At 33.6% G+C, this 21972-nt stretch overlaps 2 long non-coding RNA genes across 7 annotated transcripts; both read right to left on the bottom strand.

Annotated features, from left to right (window-relative positions):
* Positions 1–177: 177 nt before the first annotated feature.
* Positions 178–15001, bottom strand: LOC102653931. 6 transcript variants are annotated; one of them, XR_001702585.2, is made up of 11 exons: positions 14917–15001; positions 14155–14376; positions 9372–9621; positions 9104–9239; positions 7602–7825; positions 7419–7500; positions 7176–7335; positions 6695–6906; positions 1261–4791; positions 1056–1190; positions 178–777 (listed from the first exon to the last, which is right to left on the bottom strand). It is a non-coding gene; the product is annotated as an uncharacterized LOC102653931 (long non-coding RNA). The 6 variants fall into 6 exon arrangements; XR_001702587.2 differs by lacking the exon at positions 7419–7500 and having other exon boundaries at positions 7160–7335; XR_003304425.1 differs by lacking the exon at positions 7419–7500.
* Positions 15002–16575: 1574 nt separating this feature from the next.
* Positions 16576–19144, bottom strand: LOC102653853. Its single transcript, XR_408951.3, has 3 exons — positions 18662–19144; positions 18219–18601; positions 16576–18124 (listed from the first exon to the last, which is right to left on the bottom strand). It is a non-coding gene; the product is annotated as an uncharacterized LOC102653853 (long non-coding RNA).
* Positions 19145–21972: the final 2828 nt, after the last annotated feature.

Below are 21972 nucleotides of genomic sequence, written 5' to 3'. Positions count from 1 at the left end.
TTAAATATTATTTTATTAAAATATAATTAAAATATTATTTTAAATTAAGAAAAAAAATTAAGTTATTGCTTAGTGCTTTTATTATCATATCAATTGATTTTTTACATACAATATATCTTTTATATACATATATAAATTTTTATGTGTATTAATTCATGAAATTTATTCATTACTGGCTATAATTTATTCCATTCTCATTTTTCTATTAAAACACATAATAGAAAAAAATTCATTAAAAGAATATTAGACAAAAAATCAAAAATAAAAAAACAATGAATCATCAAGTTTAAAACTTATATCGAAATCAAAGTTCATTTTTCTTGGACCTTGCACCAGTCATTCAAGAATTTTTTCTTGATGAAGAATCTCAAAAGCAAACAACCAAAGATTTTGCAAATGGCGAGTAATTGTCGTTATTGGCAGTTGAGATAAATGGCAGCTGCCTTATGGAGAAATTACAGACAGGGAGATTCTAATCAGTCTGTCGGATGCCATAAGTTACATTGTTAAGGAATTACGGATCATAGCCGAAATAATAAGTTCTAATGAAAATGCTGATTAATGATAAAGGGAAGCGAATCTTAGATTACACGTGGGCAGTCTTCTGATCTTTTTCTCTCTGTAAATTGAACAACATAGTTTCTTTTCAATCTTCGAATTTGTACATTGTCTAATCAATTGATTGAAAATGATCACCAATGAAAAGAGTAAATACTCAACTTAACATAAGATCTTTGAACCAATAGTTTAAGATAAATTTCCATATGCATATAATACCTGAAATTAAAAATGATTTAATATTTGATTTATGTTGTACATACAAGAAAATTCAAATCATTTTTTTAAATTAGGCATATTTAAATGATAAATAATAAAAACAAAAAAATGAAATCAATTTTAATTAAATAATTGAAGTTATACTATCTAAATTATTCTATATCTATATTTACATATAAAATATATTTATTCTTTTTAAGTACAAAGAAGTTACTATACTAATTATAAAAATATAAAAACAATTAATGTTCAGTATGAAATAATTTAAAAAAAAATACCTGCTACTTGGATTTCAGAGAGTTCTGAATGATTTTTTACTGAATTTTCAAGAAATTATATAAAATAATTTAATACAAAAATTATTTCCATTCCACATCAAACATTTAAAGACTTTAACCAACTCCAACTCCCACCTAGAACAGGAAATAACAGAAATCTCGATTCAAGCTTAAAATTTCAGTTCTGTGATCACGTTTTTCTTACTCTAACGATTCTCTTCTTTTTGAAAAGAGTACCGTTTCGAAATTGCGACGTGTCATGACCGAAACCGGAAGCCAGGTTCGCACACAATACTGGTTGGCCCTGTGGTACCAGTTCGAAATCAACGTGGCCCGCGTACAGACGACAACATCGACAATCACGATGATGTAAGCAATGTTTACAGGCAGCACACGATAAGAAACTACGCTCACGACGCGCGAAAAAGGTGAGTCCCGAACTCGCCTTTTTCTTCAGTCTTCTTCTGCCTCTCTTTCGATTACGTGTTCGCCGGTCTTTAAGCCTCGAGCAGCCATCACATTGCGTGTTACATAGCTTTAATCTTACACTTTCATCAAAATCTACTCGCCCGTTGCTAACTATAGAAACGAATATCGTATGGAAAATATTATCGACTGCTTGTTAAGTGCGCCAACGCGATAACGAGCGGCCAGTTAGTCGTTTTATTCCTTCCAGTCAAGGAGACGAGTGCCAGTTGATTGTAATATTTCCAAAATATGGCGAAAATTACGAGAATAACGAGTAATACAGTGAATACAGTAATAGATATTGTGATATAATCAAAATGGTGAGACTAAATAAATAAATAATCGAACATAACATTTTCAAACGTTGTGTGATAAAGTGTATATAATATTCAAATGATAAAAACGCAATACGAACGGAATGATGTCAGCGATTCGTGAGCTCGAGTGAAATTCAGTCTCTTCAGTACGAAGATGAGATTCATTATGTCACAGTGTCGCATGAAAATTTATCACGACATTCGTCCATATCGTGGGATAATAGCGAAAAGTGGCTGGAAAAATAGGTAAAGACGTAGATTTCTTTGTCTCGACTATTCGGTCTAATTCGTGGAAACGTGACTCGGTTTGTTTATTGATTGTTCAGATTATTCCTCGTCCGTCCTTAGCTTCGACGACATTAGTTTTCACGCGATCCATCAGCCCATTGACAAAACAAGTTTCCGCGGGACGCGTATGCTGACGCAAGTCACTGTTTACGATCAACACGTGCTGCGCAAGAATGAAGTGCACGGAGTTTGCTAGTTATGTGTCGAGTGCCTCGCGATCCTCGCGTTCGTTCTTGCATACTTTGGCATTTCAAGAGCGCGAAATTCTTCGTTTAATTATCGAATACCTCTAAGAATTTCCTATTCGTCGATTTAATCGTCCCAGTTAAATTCCTGAAGACCGATTCGACGTGACTTATTAATGAAAAAATTGAAAATTCCTCGTGCGTTTAAAATGTTCACTTTCACAAAGCGTGTTATCGTTTCTACAAATTCTAAAAGTGTGTTATCGTTTTTTACAAATTCTGAAAGAAGGAATTCCATCTTGATCGATTAATCGCTTAAGATAAATTCCGAAAAAGAGCAACTCGACGCGTTTTGTTGATTGAAATTTAAAATCCATCCTGGATTTATATTCCAGAATATATTATTTTAAAATTGAAGAAAGGAAGAAAATCGAAGCATGAAGGTGGGGAACGTTACGGTTGACGAAGAGGAACGGTACCGGAAAGGCAAATCACGATGGACACGATGGATCATTGTTTTCTCGAGGCTCGATAAACTGCGCGCACTATCGTGAAGCGGCAGTGAAACGCTGACGACAGTGATGTAACGGTGGAAAATAAAGCGGTGACTCGCGTGGATATTGGTACCGTGTGCTGGCGCACGCGTAAACACGTGCGAGCGGACCCCGGTTACTTTCCTCGAAATTCGATGGCAGTTTTTGAAACACGCCGAACCGGTGATCAAGTCTTTCTCTCTCGCGATCGAGCCACGTCGATTTTTTTAATCCTTTCGCTGCGAAACGCGTACATACATAAACGTCGAGCAATCATTCGGTACAGATGTACGTATAATATGAAATTATATTTCTTTCCGTTCGAATTACGTGATAATTAACCCTCGGTTGAATTAGATCGTTCAAGAAGAGAGCTTTGAATGAAAAAGAAAAATCCATCTTGGAAATAGAATTATATTAAAAATTAGATTATCGATATTCTATATGTATATCTCGTATTTTTGTAATTGTTTTCGCATATGTAACTTTTAAATGATTCTATAATTTTCTTCGAATATGCATAATTTAATAAAGTAAATGATAAATGTAGGAGGCGGCTAGAAATGACTTAGTCATCGCCGTCTATGGTCTGCCATCCGAGGGTTAAATATACTAAATACTCGAATCTTCATACGCATATTTTCTCAATACTAAACAGAATTGTATTCACTTGCAAATAGCTCCAATTTCGAAAGAAGATCGTAATAAAAAGTTTTACAGTCAAATCGATCTCCTCTTTCTTTCTAATTCTAATACATTAATATCGTTAATTTTTTTTTTTTTTTTATATTATCGAAATCTAAGTGATCGTGAAATTATCTTCTATTCTTGTGAACTTATCTTATCGTTAAAAACTTTATAGCAAAGTGGAACGATTGAAACGATCGAAATGGCTCGGATCGCAACGTCGTTGACGATCCGTCGAGACGATATTAAAAAAAATTCTTACGGAGCACGTCAGATTCTATTTTCGACTTGGCCAACCTCTTGACACTCATTAGCGCTTCCATATTCCCGCATCGAGAGGTCAAAACGAGAAGTCTTATCGCTCGATTCCTAACAACCGATCTGTTCCGCGCACGAATTTCAAAAAAGCGAGCGGAAACAAAAGAAAAAAAATCGAAAAAACAAAAGTTAAACGGTGACCAATTCGATTCGAAACGAACTTCTCCGTTTCTGGAGTTCTAATTGATCTTCCTGAAGGGAGGAATCGTCGATCTCGAGCGAAGGAATCACTGACTTTATCGAATTGCTTTCTTCGGATATTTGACTGTTCGACGGTTAATTAATTTCACATCCAGGAAGATGTTGCGCGACGAAACTCTATACTTCCACGAGCTGCACAGTTGACACAGTAATCCATATTATCGGAACATTACTGTCAGCTCATCCATTTCTCTGAATTACTAAGGCTTCTTCGATTTCTTGCGGTCATTTCACCGTACTGCCACTTGCCACTGCTCTTTTCTCCGCTCGTTTCTTTACTTCATCTACTCAAGACTTCACGTTGATCCTATTGATCATCAGTATGAGGAAAATTTAAAGAAACCTATAAAAGAAAATGAGAAATGAAGAAATAAGTTTGCAAGAGGAAAATTGTATGATATATTCTTTGATTACCTTTTTCGTCAGATCAGATATAAAACTTACGAGAAGGTGATCTCGAGATTCAGAAGATTGTTAACAAAAGCGACTATTGATAAAATGGTTGGCTCGAATACCAACGCGATAATAAACCTGCAATTTTCTCAACAGCCATGAAGAAAGAAAGAAAATTGATGATTGTGCAAAGAAAATTTTAGAATTATGTTGAAGTGTTATGAATTAGTGTGAAGGTTGATTCTTTCGCTGTTTGAAGGATCGAACCATGGGCAATGGATCTTCTTGCTGTCCGCATCGTAAGAAGGTGAGTACTTTTCTTATTGTTCATTTTTTAAACTTTTAACTGAAAAAGAAAATTAATTTTAAATTGCTGATCTCTTAGATTTAATATTTTGCATTATTATTAGATTTAATATTAATGCATTATTATAAATTTATGCTTCTACAATTTTTATATTTATAAATATTTCTATCATTTTTATGCCTGTGTCTATAGTTTTTATATTATTCAATGTAAATATGTGAAAATATTGAAAAATGAATGGAGAATAAGTAAATAGCTTTCTATATTATGTAAAAGAGAAATAGTTGTTGAAAGATATATGAGCAAAATATTAAATTTAATTGTAGGTTTTGAATATTTAGTGATATGAGATGATAAAAAGACAGCAGATATTGTAAGTTTGGTGCATGATCATCCTGCAAGATGGCAGCACGCTTCAATTATGATAATATCAGAGACACTAATTTGAATTGATAAAAACGTCGATTATTAGTTAAATTTCATTTTGAAATATTTTTAAATTTAAAATTCTGTACCTGAAACACGAAATTTTAATAGAAAAAATTATTTTAAATATATTACTACTTATTTGCAATTAAAAATAAAATAAAATTTCACGTGTATCATAAAATATTCACATTCTACATAAACAGCTAAAATAATTCCGTTCAATCCTTAAATTAATCGAGTCACATAAATTTTCAATAGAAACGTATTACAATATTTAAATTGCAAATAAGATTCAGATGAAACATGAAATATTTTTTCCTATTTTTTTTCATCCTCAATATATTTTCTAAAATATAAATCCGCTTAAGAATATCTACATGTTCTAATTTTATCCGCAACAATTTTAACGAAATATTCATTTATTCACACTTTAAAAAAGAAAAAAAAATCTTATCCAATTCTAATAATATACAAGTACGATCAATTGATACGTATCGATCCTTTCTCCTTTCGATTTTAATAACACCGAATCAACGAAGGAATCTCCTTCAGCGCAGAACCTGTTGCCAATCAATTGCACAAGCAACACGGAGCGGCATCGTTAGATCCTAACGAGTCGTTGCGAAAAAAAAAAAAAGCGAACTGCCGTGAAGCGACGATATCCACGGGAAAAACAAGTGGACGGGGATGAAAGGGGGATGCCCGTCAGCTGATAGATATCGGACAGATTCGCAATTGTGCAATTGTGCCACGCGGAACGGGCACGCGGCCTTCGAGTCGAGAATAACTCGAGTCCGAGTTATTTTCTGAAACCAATCTTGCCGCTGATATACGACTGAAAAAACCGATTACGATCGACCGAACAGTCTACTTCCACTGCTTTTACGATTGTCTTCTTTTTTTGGATCGATACGCGCAACATACGTGTATTAAATATTATTCTTAAGAGGATTAAAACACATTCGTTACCGGTATTTAAAGAAGAAACGCTTTGATTACGTTAATTATAAAAAAAATACCGAGCAAATGTAGTTAATTAATTCCTGTGCTATACATAATTTAAATTAATAAACAAGTTCGTTATGAGAGAACAGTGTTAAGTTGAAGAATTTAAAGTTGATGAAGAAATAATGTTTTGAAGAAATGGATGAATTAATGTATAGAGAAAAAAGTTGGAAATATGAGGATAAAATGATTTAATCCTTTTGTATCAATAACAAAAATTTTCAACATTGTTCAATTTCTTAGATTTTAGTAATTTTTTTATGTTCTTAGCTTGGAATATAATAAATGATCTAAATGATCCAGTTAGATTTGAAAATCTTTTGAAGAGGAAATAATAGACTTTTAATTTTAATGTTAGAGAGTATCAAATTATAAGAGATTAATCTTTGAGATTTAGATACATTGAAATGATTTGCATAATATTTAATAAACTACATATTTCAACTTTTTTATCATAAAAAAATAATATAAATTACAAATAAAAAGGAATTTATAATTTCAGTATTACCTATCTCTTTTTTCACGACGTTAATCATAATTTGTTCATCAATATCGAGTACTTTGAATCAGTTACAAATTGCATGCTGTGATCGACTATTTCTTTCCCAAAAGAAATACCCCTCAATTAATCGAAAATTATATAGTTTTTTTGATAATTTAACGTAGACAGATCATTTATAGATTCTGCGATCCGTAAGACCAAATGTAACTTCATTCAATCTGAAAAATAGATATTTATTATTAAGTATTAATAATATTTAACGCTCTTCAAGCTTGGTATTATCGATATAAATTACGATCTTATCGCTAAAATTGTTAATTATGAATTTATCTATCGTAACAAAGTAACAATTCAAAATTATTATAAGTATAATAAAAAAGAAACGTGAAAAATTAAATTAACGAACAATTTAAGAGATCGTAATTAATTAACAGTCAAATATTATTTCGCTTAATTCAATTTTAAAAATACTTTTTCTCATATTCACCAAATTTGGACAATCATTATAGAAATTAATTCTTCGGAATCGTACGTGTAATTAATCAGCACAATTAAAATGAAATTTCGTACAAATTGTCTCGAGGTCACTCACTTATTTACACGAAACGAGTAAATAGATTTTGTATATTTTATTTTTACGGAGAAACCTGAAATTAAAGCCTTTAGATAAAAACAGCACTAAATTCTACGAGACTAATTTACTAACCAGTAATTATCCGTATCAAAATACCTAATAATTTCTCAAGTGTTACGAGTTATTAAGATATCGAATTCTTTTCCACAAGGATACAAATTTCATTTCGAAACGAAGCCTATACAGGTTGAAAGAAATTATAGTCGATCGATATTTTACTAATTTATCGCCATCGATATATTAAAGATTCGCGTCAACTATCAAGACCGATCATTTTACCTCGTAATTAAAGGTACTGTTCCACTATATCGAAACCTGAGAGCACATCGTAAATTTTCTTTCAAATCTTCGCAAAAAACTTTCCATCCCTTATAGCTGATGTTTTTATGACTTGCAAAGAATCGTAAATCATTCCAGCTCGCATTCCTGGTGCAACTACTTTCCAACGAAATACACCTTACTTTCTTTCTTTCTTCTTATTTGTCCTTCATTTTATTGCACGCCTAAAAAGAAGAAAAGAAAAAAATTAAAAAAAAGAAAGATTGCATAAGAATGTTTAGAAATGACAAATTAATTTTATGTATGGAAAAATATAATCATGTATGTAATCGAGTATGTAACTCGCATCATTCATTATATAATTTATAATTATAAAAACGATACAATTATAAATTATATAATCCTCATACCATATGTACAAGTTATTGAGAAAGTTACGATTCATTATTAAAAAAAAAATTGCATTCTACAGTGATATAAATATTCTATCATTACATATACATTTCATAGAAGATTAATCTATTGTTCCATAACATTCTACAGATCATTAAAACGATTTCAAGTAAGCCCATTGATCAAATCAAGATGAATAAAATACGAATAAAAGAAAAGAAGAAAAGAAGTGAAGAATTAAAGAAGATACGTGAAAATGAAAATATCCGATATGGTTTGTAAATTACAATTATTTTGTTTTACGTTTATCAGTCGTGTAACGTGAGATGGGATGAAAAGGAGCGACGTGAAAAACGATGACAATCGTTTGTAACGGGCGTAACCCAATTAAGGATGACATGGGTAATTGCGACGTATCAGGTGTTGCAGAAAAGCTGCAAGTACTTTGTCACGCTATGTTATCTGCTGTCATGAGTGAAAACTTTCTCGTGAATCCTTTGTTGGGCTTCGCAGGTCGGTGAACCGACGTCCAATTTGATCTCGCAACCACGAGATTTATAGGCTTAATTGAAGATTTCGTGACGAAAAGGGACAAGGGCTATTTCTGACCGACTTTTTTTTAAAAAAATCCTTAAAAGGAAGAATGCAGTTGATACTTTTATAAAGTAAAAACAAGAGGGAAAGATGAACTTGAAAAAGATGATGCACGATAAGGTGAAGAGAGAAATTTTTGCAATCTGAGAAGTATTCAAGTAGAGTCGAGCCGCTGTTAGACGTATAGTGACGTATTTGATGCAAAAAATTATTATTCTGCTTGCATTTCATTAGCATTCGATTAAATTCTTTTTGCACCTTTTTTTATCTGGAACTTTGAAATCATAAATTTATTAATTCACTTATTTAAATGCCATTATACTTTAACGGAATCGTTATAATTAATAAAAAAAGTTTCAATTGAAATTATATAATTAATGTATAAATAAATTAACAATTTTTTAATAAAAATAATAATAATCGAACAAATGGACAAAGAAGTATTGATAAAAATCGTTAAAAGGATATACTATCAATGGATATAATATCTGCTAAAAAAAAAAGCAATTTAATACCTGACTCGATTATTAATCGTCAATTAATGTTGTCTATCCAGATGTCTATCCTTACGAGACTCGATTCTCCAACGAAGGCATGAATAAATATCAAACATAAATAGGCAATTGTTTTTCTAATCGCGATTTTTCGACCCTGAAAGATACAATCGCGTAAACAGAGTAATTATTAAGTATATATATATATATATATATATATATATATATATATATATATATATATGTGCAATATATATGCATTATCGATATGAGAATAAAGTGTGATCACCTCGAACCTCGAGTAAAGTGATAGGTAGTGGCGAAGTAAGGTCAATTGACTTCGGTACAATAATCAACTGAAAGATCGTTTTCTCACAACGTCATAAAAACGGAAAATCCATTTCGTTCGCCTTCACCTTTTGACACGAGGCATTCATGTTCCTTCGACTTGCCGCGTTAAATAAAAAAAATGGTGATCGAAATATCTTCTCTTCGCTTATCATGCTTCGAGCAATATCCGCCAAATGAATCGTAAGAATCTGGAATTTTAATATTCGTTTTATTTTCGAGAAAAAAAAATCATAATAGATTTATCTATTATAAATTATAGATTATATATACCTGTGATAGACAAATGAATTTATAGATAGAATTTTTGATTAAAAGGATTATCCTTCTGAGAAAAATAAAGATCCGTGACTGTTTTCATTGAAGAAAGGACAGAAAGATTATTAAGTGGATATATGAATATCTTTTTGATTAATTTAACATTTCGAGTAGATTAATCAAGCTGGTTAAGTGATTAGGCATTTTCTGTTTAAATGAAATACCTTGAAGTTGAAGGTAGAAACACCAACAAGATGTAATTATCGTAACACGAGAGATTGGAAAAAAATGTCTACAGACGTAGACTGATTGCTAATTTGTATAACTTATCACGTTCACTCGATTAATCAAACGTGCCATTAGAAAATAATAATTTTCTATTAATTGTTCGTACATTTATTATATCTTAACTGGTATTTCACATTTTTCCAATATTTTTGCAATATATATATTTTTCAAGATTCTTGTTTTCTGAATCAGGCAAATGTATGTAATATTTATTAATTTTTAACATCCGTTGTACCACGATTAAAATTAATTATATATTATTATTTTCGATAGATTATACCAGAAAAATCCTAACAAGTGAAACAAATTACTCTATCAATCTACATCAAATATTATTAAAATTATAAACTATAGTTAATAACTTTCATCCATAATATCTATTCGTTATAGAAATTATTTTCAAAATTCAATGAGGAGGAAGACTTCTTAAATCCATCCTCAAAGAGACCGAGAGAATTTTTAGATTCGAGTTAAAATTATATTTCTTATCGAGCTTCGTGAAAATATAAATAACCTTATCGAGATCGAAAACAACTGTACAAATAAAACGACGTCTGATCGATAAAAACCTTTCGATTTCGTACCCGTATCACCATGAGAATTAATCCGCAATTAATCTCAGATTCGCGCTAAGATTCGGAGAAATGTTGAGCCACCGTTATCCAGTCCCGAAGATGCATTAAGTCTATCACCGATTCGATCTCGAGCGAGATAAACGCGTGATTTACAACGCCCGAGTTTGGTCAGATAACGCGTTGCACGAGTACAACAACAATATATATATATATATATATATATATATATATATATATATATATATATATATATACGGATATATACACAGAGAGAAAGAGAAAGAGAAAGAGTCGCAAGGTAGAGATCCAAGTGTCACTGTCGAGATCTCGCGCCTCGATCGCGATCCAGACAGTTGGATCGTGATTAACGAGACTAGGCGTGTTTAAATCGCGATAACTTGGCCGATCGTGATCTCACCAGTCAATACAACGTTCGATACGTGTCCTACGAGGACCAATGTACGCTTCTACAGCTCCCAAACAGAAGTCAGTCTGGCTGAATGCTAATTGCGATCGAGCAGGCTAGTCGTCACAGTCGATTTATCTTGTATCTTCATGAAAACTATTCCGATACAATATTATCATAATAAAAACGTGTGTTGTTCTATAGTGTACAGAGGCAATTTCATGGGAGAAACGATCGAATAACTGTACATACACCGGCTTTCTTTTCCTTCCCATTTATCGAACGACACACGATTAATCATAATCTATTCGTAAGTTATTAGCACGAAAATTGACAGGCGTTAAGCATTGATTAAAGCGAAGTTATCGGTGGACGGGCAATAGATGATTAGATACCAAGCTGCCGTAACGACATCGATTTACATTTATATTGCGTTGCCTTGTACGATTCGCTTCTGCGCGAACAATGTGTACGTGTGTACGTCTTTGATACAGCATTCATCGTTTGTTTAATCATGGACGACTGTTCGATCATTCGGTTTTCTAACCGACGAGTTGGGAAAAGCATCGACAGGAAAGACTAATTTATAGCCATTGGAAGGTATATTCTTCGATCGACATTTTCTTTCTAATGAGGCAATAGACGCGAAGGCAAGAGAGGCGGTTTAGGTCAAGGCGTTCATCGAGCAACATTGTTCTTCGTGGCGAAAGTACGCATACGATTATCGTCTCTATTTATCCCGATGCTCATTTACAATGATGCATACACGCGCATACGCTTTACCACCGAGCTGACGATCGTATGGAATCGTTGGAATCCATTGGAATTCTAAGAACCGATACGCTCTGAGAGTCTAAGAGCGGAGCCCGATAAAATTCTTTTTATTTCGGCATTAAAACGAATCATTTTTTTTTTTTCCTTTTTTCTTTTTTTTTTTTTTTCGAGATCGACGCTCATTTCTTCGATCTAACAATCCTGGCCGGGAATACGCCTTCCCTATCAGGAGGAATTTCACCGTAGAAGAATTTCAAGTAGAACGACTTCCTTACTGTCAGGATCACGGTTGACCTTGCTACTCGAGGATGATGTGGGAAATTATCGAAGAAATCGAGTCTGTGACCGATATAGCCCTTTCGCATTCCGTGAGCGTAATTGTTCGACTATGATAAGCCGTGTTTTTACGACTGTATAAATCATCTTCCACGTCTGTGAGGAATATTTCTCGAGGAATCTTTATTTTAGAAATCGATGATCGAAGCCGTTGGAGAAAATATTCGAAGAAGAAATAGATGAGAACTATTTTAATCGAGCTGAAAAACTGATATTTATTTATTTATTAAAATGTCAACTCGACAATCGAGGCAATCAGACTACGATGGTTCGAGTAGATTCAGTAGTTGTATTTCTACTTACGTTCGAAGTACGCAGACTGCTTGGTGATCAATCAAGCTCAGGATTACATATCTAAACGACAATCAGGATTGTAAAGGAGACATTGCATAATGTTTAGTTGTGTGATTCATCTATCGACAGTGGGCAAATTTCATCTTTGATCTGATACGTGTAAACTCGTTTCTTCGAGCTGGTATTACAGCTTGTTATCAAGTATCTAAGAAGAAACGTTTCAATATTTGCAAAAATGATTTTCGCAATCGTATCCAGTTTCTCGAAATTTAAATCTATTAAGTCTTCCGTATTTAAATAATTCGAAATGATTCCAAGATCGACACGGGTGGATCGACATGTGTTTATTCCTAAAATCAAAATATATGTATATATGCGAATGCGAAGAGAAAAGTGTAGTCAAACTAGATACTTATCTGTTACGAGGTATCAGTACTTCAACAAGGTTCAACCGGTTCCAAGAAGAATCGAGTGGCTCAGGATCGGATAAAAGAAAACGATATTGAAAATTGCTTTTAATCTAAGACGCGCAACAAATCGTGAAGGATGATTGAATCGATTACACGGTATAAAAGAACGAGACAGTCGAGTAACGAGGCAATGCGAGTCCTGATATAAATCACCAGTCAAACGCATTCACTGTACACATACACAAATCAATTGGGGAGATCTAATTTGTTCAGAAATAAGAACGCGGATAAACGTCATGGGAACGAGGTGAATAAAGTCTTTATGCACAAGAAGTTTACCATTATTATAACCAGACGTAGCATAAAACCATGAATCTGTCGATGAAGATTGGCCAATATGAAATTAAAGTAATCCATCGTTTTGTCTTGCAACGAGATTCGAAATGGCAGCTATAAATTGAAATTAAAAATGAAATTCGACGTAATGGCCGGAAGGTAATGTAGTTGCACATTTTATAGAAATTATTACGATCTTTATAGACCACACGCATAGTTTGACCATACTGGAAAATATGTAATATAAGTACAATTTTGCCTCGAGGCCGCATAGAGATTCGCATAACGATCCGTTAACTCTATCATTATGCCGAGAATGTATAGATGGAATTGTTCGCTCGTTTCCGTGTAAAAGTGGCATCGAAGATGGAATTACAAGACAGGCGTGTACGCGTACATGACGATTTTAAAGAAATATACATAATATTTTTTATACTTAAATTATGAATTTGCGTTCTTCCAACATTCACATCAGTCAACAAGATACCTTTATAAGATTTGTATTATCATTAAAACGTTATTTTGTTTACTGTTAATATAGCTTCTTTCTCTAACTCTAAATTAATGAACAAATGTTAAATAATGTTAGTATTTTAATTAATTAAAGAATTTTTTACAAGATAAAACATTTAATATCATTAATATAACAAAAATAAAGATTTAAAGAATCATTTCATATAAAATCATATGTACTTTTTTTATAATAATTCAAGAATAATATTTTCAATATATACTTTTTTTCTAATTTCTTAACCAATAAAAGTTCTTTGCAATATTATTCAAAAAACACATATTTTTAATTGATGTTACGTATTATAATATTTTGTAACACAATTAAAAAAAATTCTTTTAATAAATATTATAATACTAACTTTGAAAATAATAAATTATCAATTAATTTATCGACAAGAGAAATAATAAATGTACAAACATCATATTGACTTGATTATTAATAGTTTCTAACCTCAAAGAACGAAATTTTTCGTAATGAATAGTCATACGCTACATTTATATTACAACAATTATGAACATTCAATTAAATTATACCTGCTGATAACATCTTTGGCATTAATCATCCACATCATAAAACCCATATCGGAAGCTGTTCCTGGATGATTGAAAAATTGTCGTCAGGACCATTAAATGTGCGGTAGCTCTGTAAACACGCGGCAAATCCACAGGGAGCCACGTTCACCATTTCCGATCCAGCGCTTGCTCGGTCAGTTGCATTAAATTTCTGTGCGGTCGACAGAGTTGCTTCTACGAGAGCTGCAGAAAAATACTGTATGAAGCCTCGGTATTTCCTGTACACTCCTTGGTGTATGCTAATGCAGGGCCAATACACGTCCAGCTGCATTGTACGTGTATCGCCGTGTTAACTACGTGATCGCGTGGGCGTACGCAACGTAACAGAATACAACCGTCGATCAATGTTTCTAACGAAAATAAAGCCATTCGCGTGCCGGCTACGATCGTAAACTCTAGCAGCGTCTTCGCGGATATTAATGCCTGGTTTCTAGGAAAGAATCGCTAACGACCGACATGTCCCCGTGTAACTGTGATTCGATATGAATCAAGCAAGGCAGAAATATGATAATGGCGGACACGATATTACACGCTAGTCGCATAAAATGTCCGCAGGCTTCTATGGCGCCATAACGGTCGCAGTTTTTCGACGGATAAGGAGTAGGAATAATCGTTAATCCGTGAAGCTTTGAAGATATTTTTCGTGGTTATTAATAATTCTCGATGATATATCGAAGAAACTAGTATGAAAAAATAAAATTATTAAGATATTTTGCTCCTTACCTGTTTATTGCTTGTAAAATTCGAACAGAAACAAATAAAGACCGATTCGTTTCGTAATTTACTTGCGCGGCACGTACGTTTAAAAATGGTGCTACCAGATGGCGATTGCGTCGCCAACATGAACGTTCGTGAAACGTGAATTTTCTCAGTCCTGTGTTTAAAAACATTATAGTCGAGGTCATTGTACGGAATAATGTATCTCAAACTCGCGAGTAATTTGAATCTTCATGGAAATCTAATATGGCGGAATTCTTTGTATTACGAAACAACGGAAATTTTGAAGTTTTTTACGTTTTATTTCACGACTCTTAACAAATTTAGTGAATTATTCGTCGCCATGCCGGATTTGGTATTGGTTCGCGTAATATTTTACCCTAGTGCCACCCTACTTCTCATCTATAGTGAGATTTGACACGAAAAGTAAACGTGGGCGCGGGGATTTGAAATCGCGTTCGAGACGCTTCGAGAGATCGAGAAGTCGAGTGTAGACAGTACGACAACGTGTGGCGCAGCCGCGGAAACTTTCGTTGATCGTCTCGTGAGTCGAGTGTCTATTAGCAGTTATCGTCGTACATTTACGAGAACAAGTGCGATAATTACGATCTTATTAACGAACGAAATTGCTCGCCGTAGAAAGTGTATAATAAGCTTAATGAACTACTTCAAAGTGACAGGAGTGAACGTTAACAGCTGTTTGTACGTGCACAATTTCTATCAAGATACCTACATTCTTTGTCTGTGACGACATATTTCTCACGTATCGTTTTACAAATATTCGATAGTGGAATAAAGAATTCTCGTGGGTGAATCGTAATAAACGTCGCGATTCGACCAGTAACCTTTCAAATATGATGTAACTTCCTCGCAAAGAAAGACTTGATCACTTGTAATCTGTATCAGGCGCGCGCGCTGTATGATTTCTGGCGGGACAACTTTTCAAAGCGTGTCGCGTAAAAACTATTCGATTATTCGTATGACAAGCATACAAACGAGACACGTAGCGTTGTTATTACGGATGCACGCAATGTACTCGTTAACCTGTAAATGTTTGTGAATAGAAACAGTTATTTGCCAAAGTTTTTTTCATAAAATTTACTCTACGTTTCACCATGAATCTGGTGATGAGTAAAGTATAAACTAGAAAAGTGAGGTTAAGTGGAAAATGCGGACTGCGGCGCCACCACAAGGTATCAAACAACTCCGTCGAACCACAGGACACAATGCTTCCGTGGATTATAGAAATCGAATGGTATGTTAATTTTAACGATATTTTTATATATACATATATAAATTTATATTAAATTTTTATTATTATAAATTTTTAATAATTAAATTTTACATATAAATTTATATATTAATTTTCTATCATAGTAATAATTACTAGGAAAGCTAGTTATTTAAAATTATTATATTTTAATATTCATAAATTTCCTAAATTGAAATTGCTATCTATCAAATAACATATTCTATGTCGAAAAAAATCAAAACATAAAACGTAAAAATAGAAACATTGAAAATATCTGAAGATTAAATTATTATCTTTAACTTATTTATCGTTAGAAGTATAATCTTTATAACAGTTAATCCATTTGTTAATATCACTAAAAGTAAAAGTAATTAAGATAGATATAAATAATATGATCATTATTAAAATTTTGCAATATGCTTAATTTTTATTTTTCGTTTAAATATTTCAACAATTCTCATCATATATTTTTCGTAATTTCATCTTATCACTAGAGATTCGCCATATGCTGGAATCACGCGGATTCCATGTTGATTTTCCATTCGAGCACACAGGAAAATGTTTCCTTTACGGGGTTCGGAAAGTATTGAAACCGGTTTCATTCCGTATATGCTTAAATCCAGTTTCCTTTCACCTTTACTCAAGAACTATCGGTGTCGTTCGCCGTATCGCGGCTTATCAGGGCGTTTCGCGTTTATTGGCCAGGGATAAGGCGCGTTCCTCGTTTCATTTCAGTCGCATAATCGAACTTTCGTGTGGTCTTTATCAAGATCGCGACTCCATTAACGAAACATGCGTATATATTATTCTTCAGCATATTGATTTTAGAATTGGGATCGTCAATTAACCGTGTCCGAGCGCCAGTCCATGTTTCGAAAGCATAATCTCATTAATTTTATTTATATCCGTTAGCACAAAGTTTTCGATCAACTCGATGATATTATCACAGCACGTATCAAGTTTCGTTCACGCTTTGCTTTTCAACCTTGCTGTTTAATGACGGGCTTCTTCACGAATCGATGTCCAAGAAATATGCATAGTGACATTTCTTTCGTTGGCAGTTCGATATCTTTTTATAAGTTATCTTTTTTTTGTTTTGCAAAACTCTCGAAGGCTATTTTTTCTTCTTCTCTTTTTAGAGAGATAATTGTCTTATTAACGTGTCTTCGGTATATGGTCGAGCAGCAAGAGAGAATTCAATATAATCGAAAGCAATTATATTCTATTCGTTTCCTGGAATGTTTTCATTTCATTGTTAATATCGTAACCCATGAAGACTCATGCAATAAAGATTATAAAAGATGTTATATAGAATATTAAATGGCAGGTGTGTTAGATATATTTAAAAGTTTGTGTCTTGTTAAATGATATTTGATATTTAGTAATATCTATTTTGTGCCATGTATGCAGAGTTTCTTGTGAAATATCTTTTAACAGCTTTCTCCAATATTCTCTCAATATTCTCTTTAATATTTTAAAATGTTTTTTTGACTTTCTTTAATTTTTGTTAATTCTAACCTAACTATATTAAAATTCAAAAGAGAAAAATAAATAGATGGAGACTTGAAAAGCATTTCAAAGTCAAAGTGATGTTTTTATGATTATTATATAATATGACTGACTAGATCCGAAGTAAACTCAAGACTTTGTGCATTAAGTACTATTTGTAGAAACATAACTGATCTTGAAATGTCCTTGACGCCTCCACTCCTTGACTCCTACTTGATATTTTAATATCCTTTATAGTCTCCTTTAGTCATCAAAAAATCCATTATTCAAAATCCTATTTCAGAAATTTCTTATTTAGAATATAATATATTGCACATTTTGCATTTTTCAATTTTCTAATGATGGAAATTTTCATTTATCAATGCACATTATATAGAATTGTAGAATTTATCATGTAGAATAGAAAAATCAAATTTGATTACTCGTTACGTGTTGGATGTTTCGAATTTCGTTCTGCAAGAATAATATTTTTCCAATTATCGATTAAATTACATTATAACGCTATAGTATATCTATGACTTAATCGATAAAAAATAATTCTACGAACTTTGAGCGAAAAAATATCATAATAATCACGTATAAAGTAAATCAATACACATATGTATTAAATAATTATATCTCGATGAAACAGCAATCTGTTGATTATAAATCGTCGATATTATGCAAATCGAATTAGCCGCCGGCTATATCATAAAAACGGTCGATTTAGCACATTTTCCGTCGACATGATCCGCCTACGTTTCGGAATAAACAGCCTTGACCCATGGTTCGATTCGAGATCAAATCGAACCGTACCAACATTCCATACGATATTTCTTTCGCTAAATTATTAAAATATTAAAAAAGAAAAATCAACCAAATCCGTGATAAAGATTTCCTTACTCCCGTTTCTATTGTTAGCCACTAAAAATTACAATGGAAATCCAATTCCTGCAAGTAAAAACATACAACGTTCATTAATCATAATTAAAAGGAAAACCTCGTACGTACGACAATAACATCCGCTGACAAGAACCATCAACATGGCGCCGAGATTTTCTACACGGTACGCAGTTGAGTAATACCATCGTCCGTCCCATCGATGATGCGCGTTGAATCGAAGTGCACGTGCACCTTGTACGTCGCACACTCGAACGAATCGAGCGGAATGATCGAGTGGACGTGGATCGATCGTTGGACGATCACGGAACGTTCGAAAATCGCGGGAACGGACACGATCGATCGATCGATCGATCGCATCGCCTCGAACGATCGAGTTCTTCGTGCATCCGCCCACGCATGCACCGGTCGCAGCCTTGGCCGACTGACGAGGCCGCGACTTGGTGTTTTTATTTCCCCTCGGCTTCGCGTTCCTTTTTTTCTTTCCACTTCGAAACTATAAAAGATGTCCGCCGTGGCGGGCGCACGCGTGCACACGCGACGCCACATTGAATTATTTATAAGGATCGAGGCTGGACACTCACGATGGATGCCTTCTCGACAGGGTTACCGCATAATATCCGCGCATTAAACTCTAATAATAGAATTCTCCTATTTCCCGACGTGCTTTTCGATCGCCACCATGCGCATGCGCGCCCACATTCCATCGGTTTCCATTAATTCCTTTTTCATTCGCGAGGGGACGTGTCTGCCGATTTCACGCTGATGGAATCTTCCTCCGCGATACCATCTTTCGGTAATAATTCTATCTTAGCGATTTTGTGAATCTTGGCTGCAGTTGTGAATCAATATGCTCGTCGTATACGTGTGCCGAAGCATTTATTACACGACGATGTCAAGAAATCAGATTGTTCGCATATATTGGCATATTTTTCTAGGCGTGATCTAGAGGTCCTACTTCCTCTATCTGTTTCTGAGAAATTTAGATTCGTTTTAAGAGGAATATATACAGAATGCATGATATACGATATTCAAAAAGATTATACATTCTCGAAGTTTTTTTAATCTTCTTACAATCTTTTTCATTGCTCATCATTCGGTAATCTCGGTAAGTTAAGTTAATCTCCTCACTTCAGATTTCCACATCGCGTTTTAATATTGCATCAGAAATCGGATGAAACTGCGGAACGATTTTCAATATAAAACTTCACCATCCGACGATTCTTTCCTATTTTTCCTTATCTCAAAATTCATTACGAAAAGTTTCTCTTTTTATCTAAACGTGATTACGTTACGATATTTTGTAAACTGATTTTCATAAAAAAGGAGAAAAAATCGTACGATTTAATCCTAATAATTATCTAAGAATGCATCGTTATTTCTCAAAGGATAGATCAGAATAGGCAACGAAACGTTGCAGTTTGTATTCGATCGTATCGAAATTTATTGCAAACTGAATCGACGTGGCATTAATCATAAGCGGCTTAGACGATTCATGGTGTGCCGATCGAAAGAAAGCCGATTACCAACGGCCTTCTCTATGGATTTACACGCCATCCGTATCCGTTAAATCTTGCTACCTATTTCACAGCTATCGATGGACGAAATACACAAGGATATCGGATATTAAAGCGGGATAAATTAATAAAAAGGGAATATAGTATCGACATATATTATTAACAAGCAACTGAACTTGCTTATCTAAATTCACGGGATAAACACACTTCATACGATTGAAATTCTGATATACCTATTTATAATTTGTCGTAAATAATAACATACTACGATAAATAGATTTAATAGAAACATTACTTGATCGTAAATAAAACTTCTTCCTAAAATAGAGGAAACTTTTTATAGAAATTGGGAAATAGATTGAAATTTACAAATCAACATTTATTTAAATAGATTCGTGCTCCATTCGAATTCCATTTTTCCTTTTCTAAAAAGTTTGAATCTGTGAATTAAATATTATAACTTTTTAAAAGACAAAGAGAAATTTACCAGATTTTTACCACGGTATCCGCGGTATCACCAATCAAAATTACGTCTATTACGCGACTAATTGTAACATGTACAATGAAGCTATAACTGGAGGAAGCGATTAGTCAACTGGAAGACGGATCTCGGCCAAGCGTGGCCTTTAGGGTTAATTAAAAGTAATCGAGCACACACATATATATATATATATATGTATGTAGCATCTATACGTATCCAGAAGTATCTCGTCCACCTAAACAATTCATCGTTATCACAGCGTTAAGCTCGTTGAAAGGGGGCGATGGCAATTAGAGCGGCGCAGCCGCGACGAAAGGTCACCGATAAACCACTCACTGTTTACGATCCTCTCCACGCCGCCTCTTATCACGAAGATTATTATCGCGAAATAAGCAGCGGCTCGCCTTTGATGAGTTTTTGCCCGACGATCGGACGTTGCACAATCGCGCTCGAGGAGGACTCATCATCGTTTGTCTTTCCTCGTTCTCTCCTCGTGTCGCTTCATCGGGGATTGGATTAAGTGAAATCTAATTGCTAACTGAACCCTCCCTCCCTCCCTCTCGCCAATTGTTACGCCGGTTAGATTTCACAGAAGAGTTAATTGGAATAGTCTCGAATGATGGATATGTTATAAATATTGGATAAAAATCGCGTTCCAATCTTCTCGTTTATCGAAATTTATGAAATTTCCAATCGAGTTTTAATTCTTGACAATATTTTCTTTTTTTGGTTGCTATTACTTAATAGATGTATATCGTCGAATTAATTAATAACACGGAGCTTACTACGTATCGTAGATAGAATTAGACTTAATTGGCTGTCCCTGATAGCGGAACAATTTATTTTCCATACCTTCGATTAATCCATCGATAAGGGGATCAAATGGTTCACGCATTATCATCGTGATTAAGAATTATTACGTTAATCGGATCTGTAGAGTGACGCTAATTGATCAATTCAATTAAGATACCGTGCCCTATATCGATTTCGTTTCGATTATTTCGAACCTTTTAAACAAATAAACACCAAATACGCACGATTATTTTTGTTTCCTTTTTTCTCGATGAAAAATAAAAATCGAAAAAGAAGATTTTCTTCTCTAAATCGATCCATAAAGATAGAAAGTGTAAATAAAAAAAGAAATTCTTCGTTCATAAATTGATATCGAATATAAACACAAAATGTCTCCTATCTTTTAATGCCTCTTTATATATACCAATCGTTCACATACACGATATAAAAACAGAGAGACAGAGAGAAAAAGAGAGGGAGAAAGGGAGAGTCTAAAGAAAAAAAAAAATACATATATCGTAATAAAATTGTTAATGAGGCTCGGATAACTTTGTGATCGAAGTCAATATTGCTCGAAGTATTGGCTAGCGTTCTTTTTTAACCTTTCCTCGATGGCGTACCTGTCCCGTACG

Source organism: Apis mellifera, linkage group LG3 (assembly GCF_003254395.2).
Source record: "Apis mellifera strain DH4 linkage group LG3, Amel_HAv3.1, whole genome shotgun sequence".
In the NCBI taxonomy this organism is placed as follows: domain Eukaryota; kingdom Metazoa; phylum Arthropoda; class Insecta; order Hymenoptera; family Apidae; genus Apis; species Apis mellifera.
The sequence above is the reverse complement of the archived record's forward strand: the minus strand, read 5'-3'. Positions and strand labels throughout refer to the sequence as shown.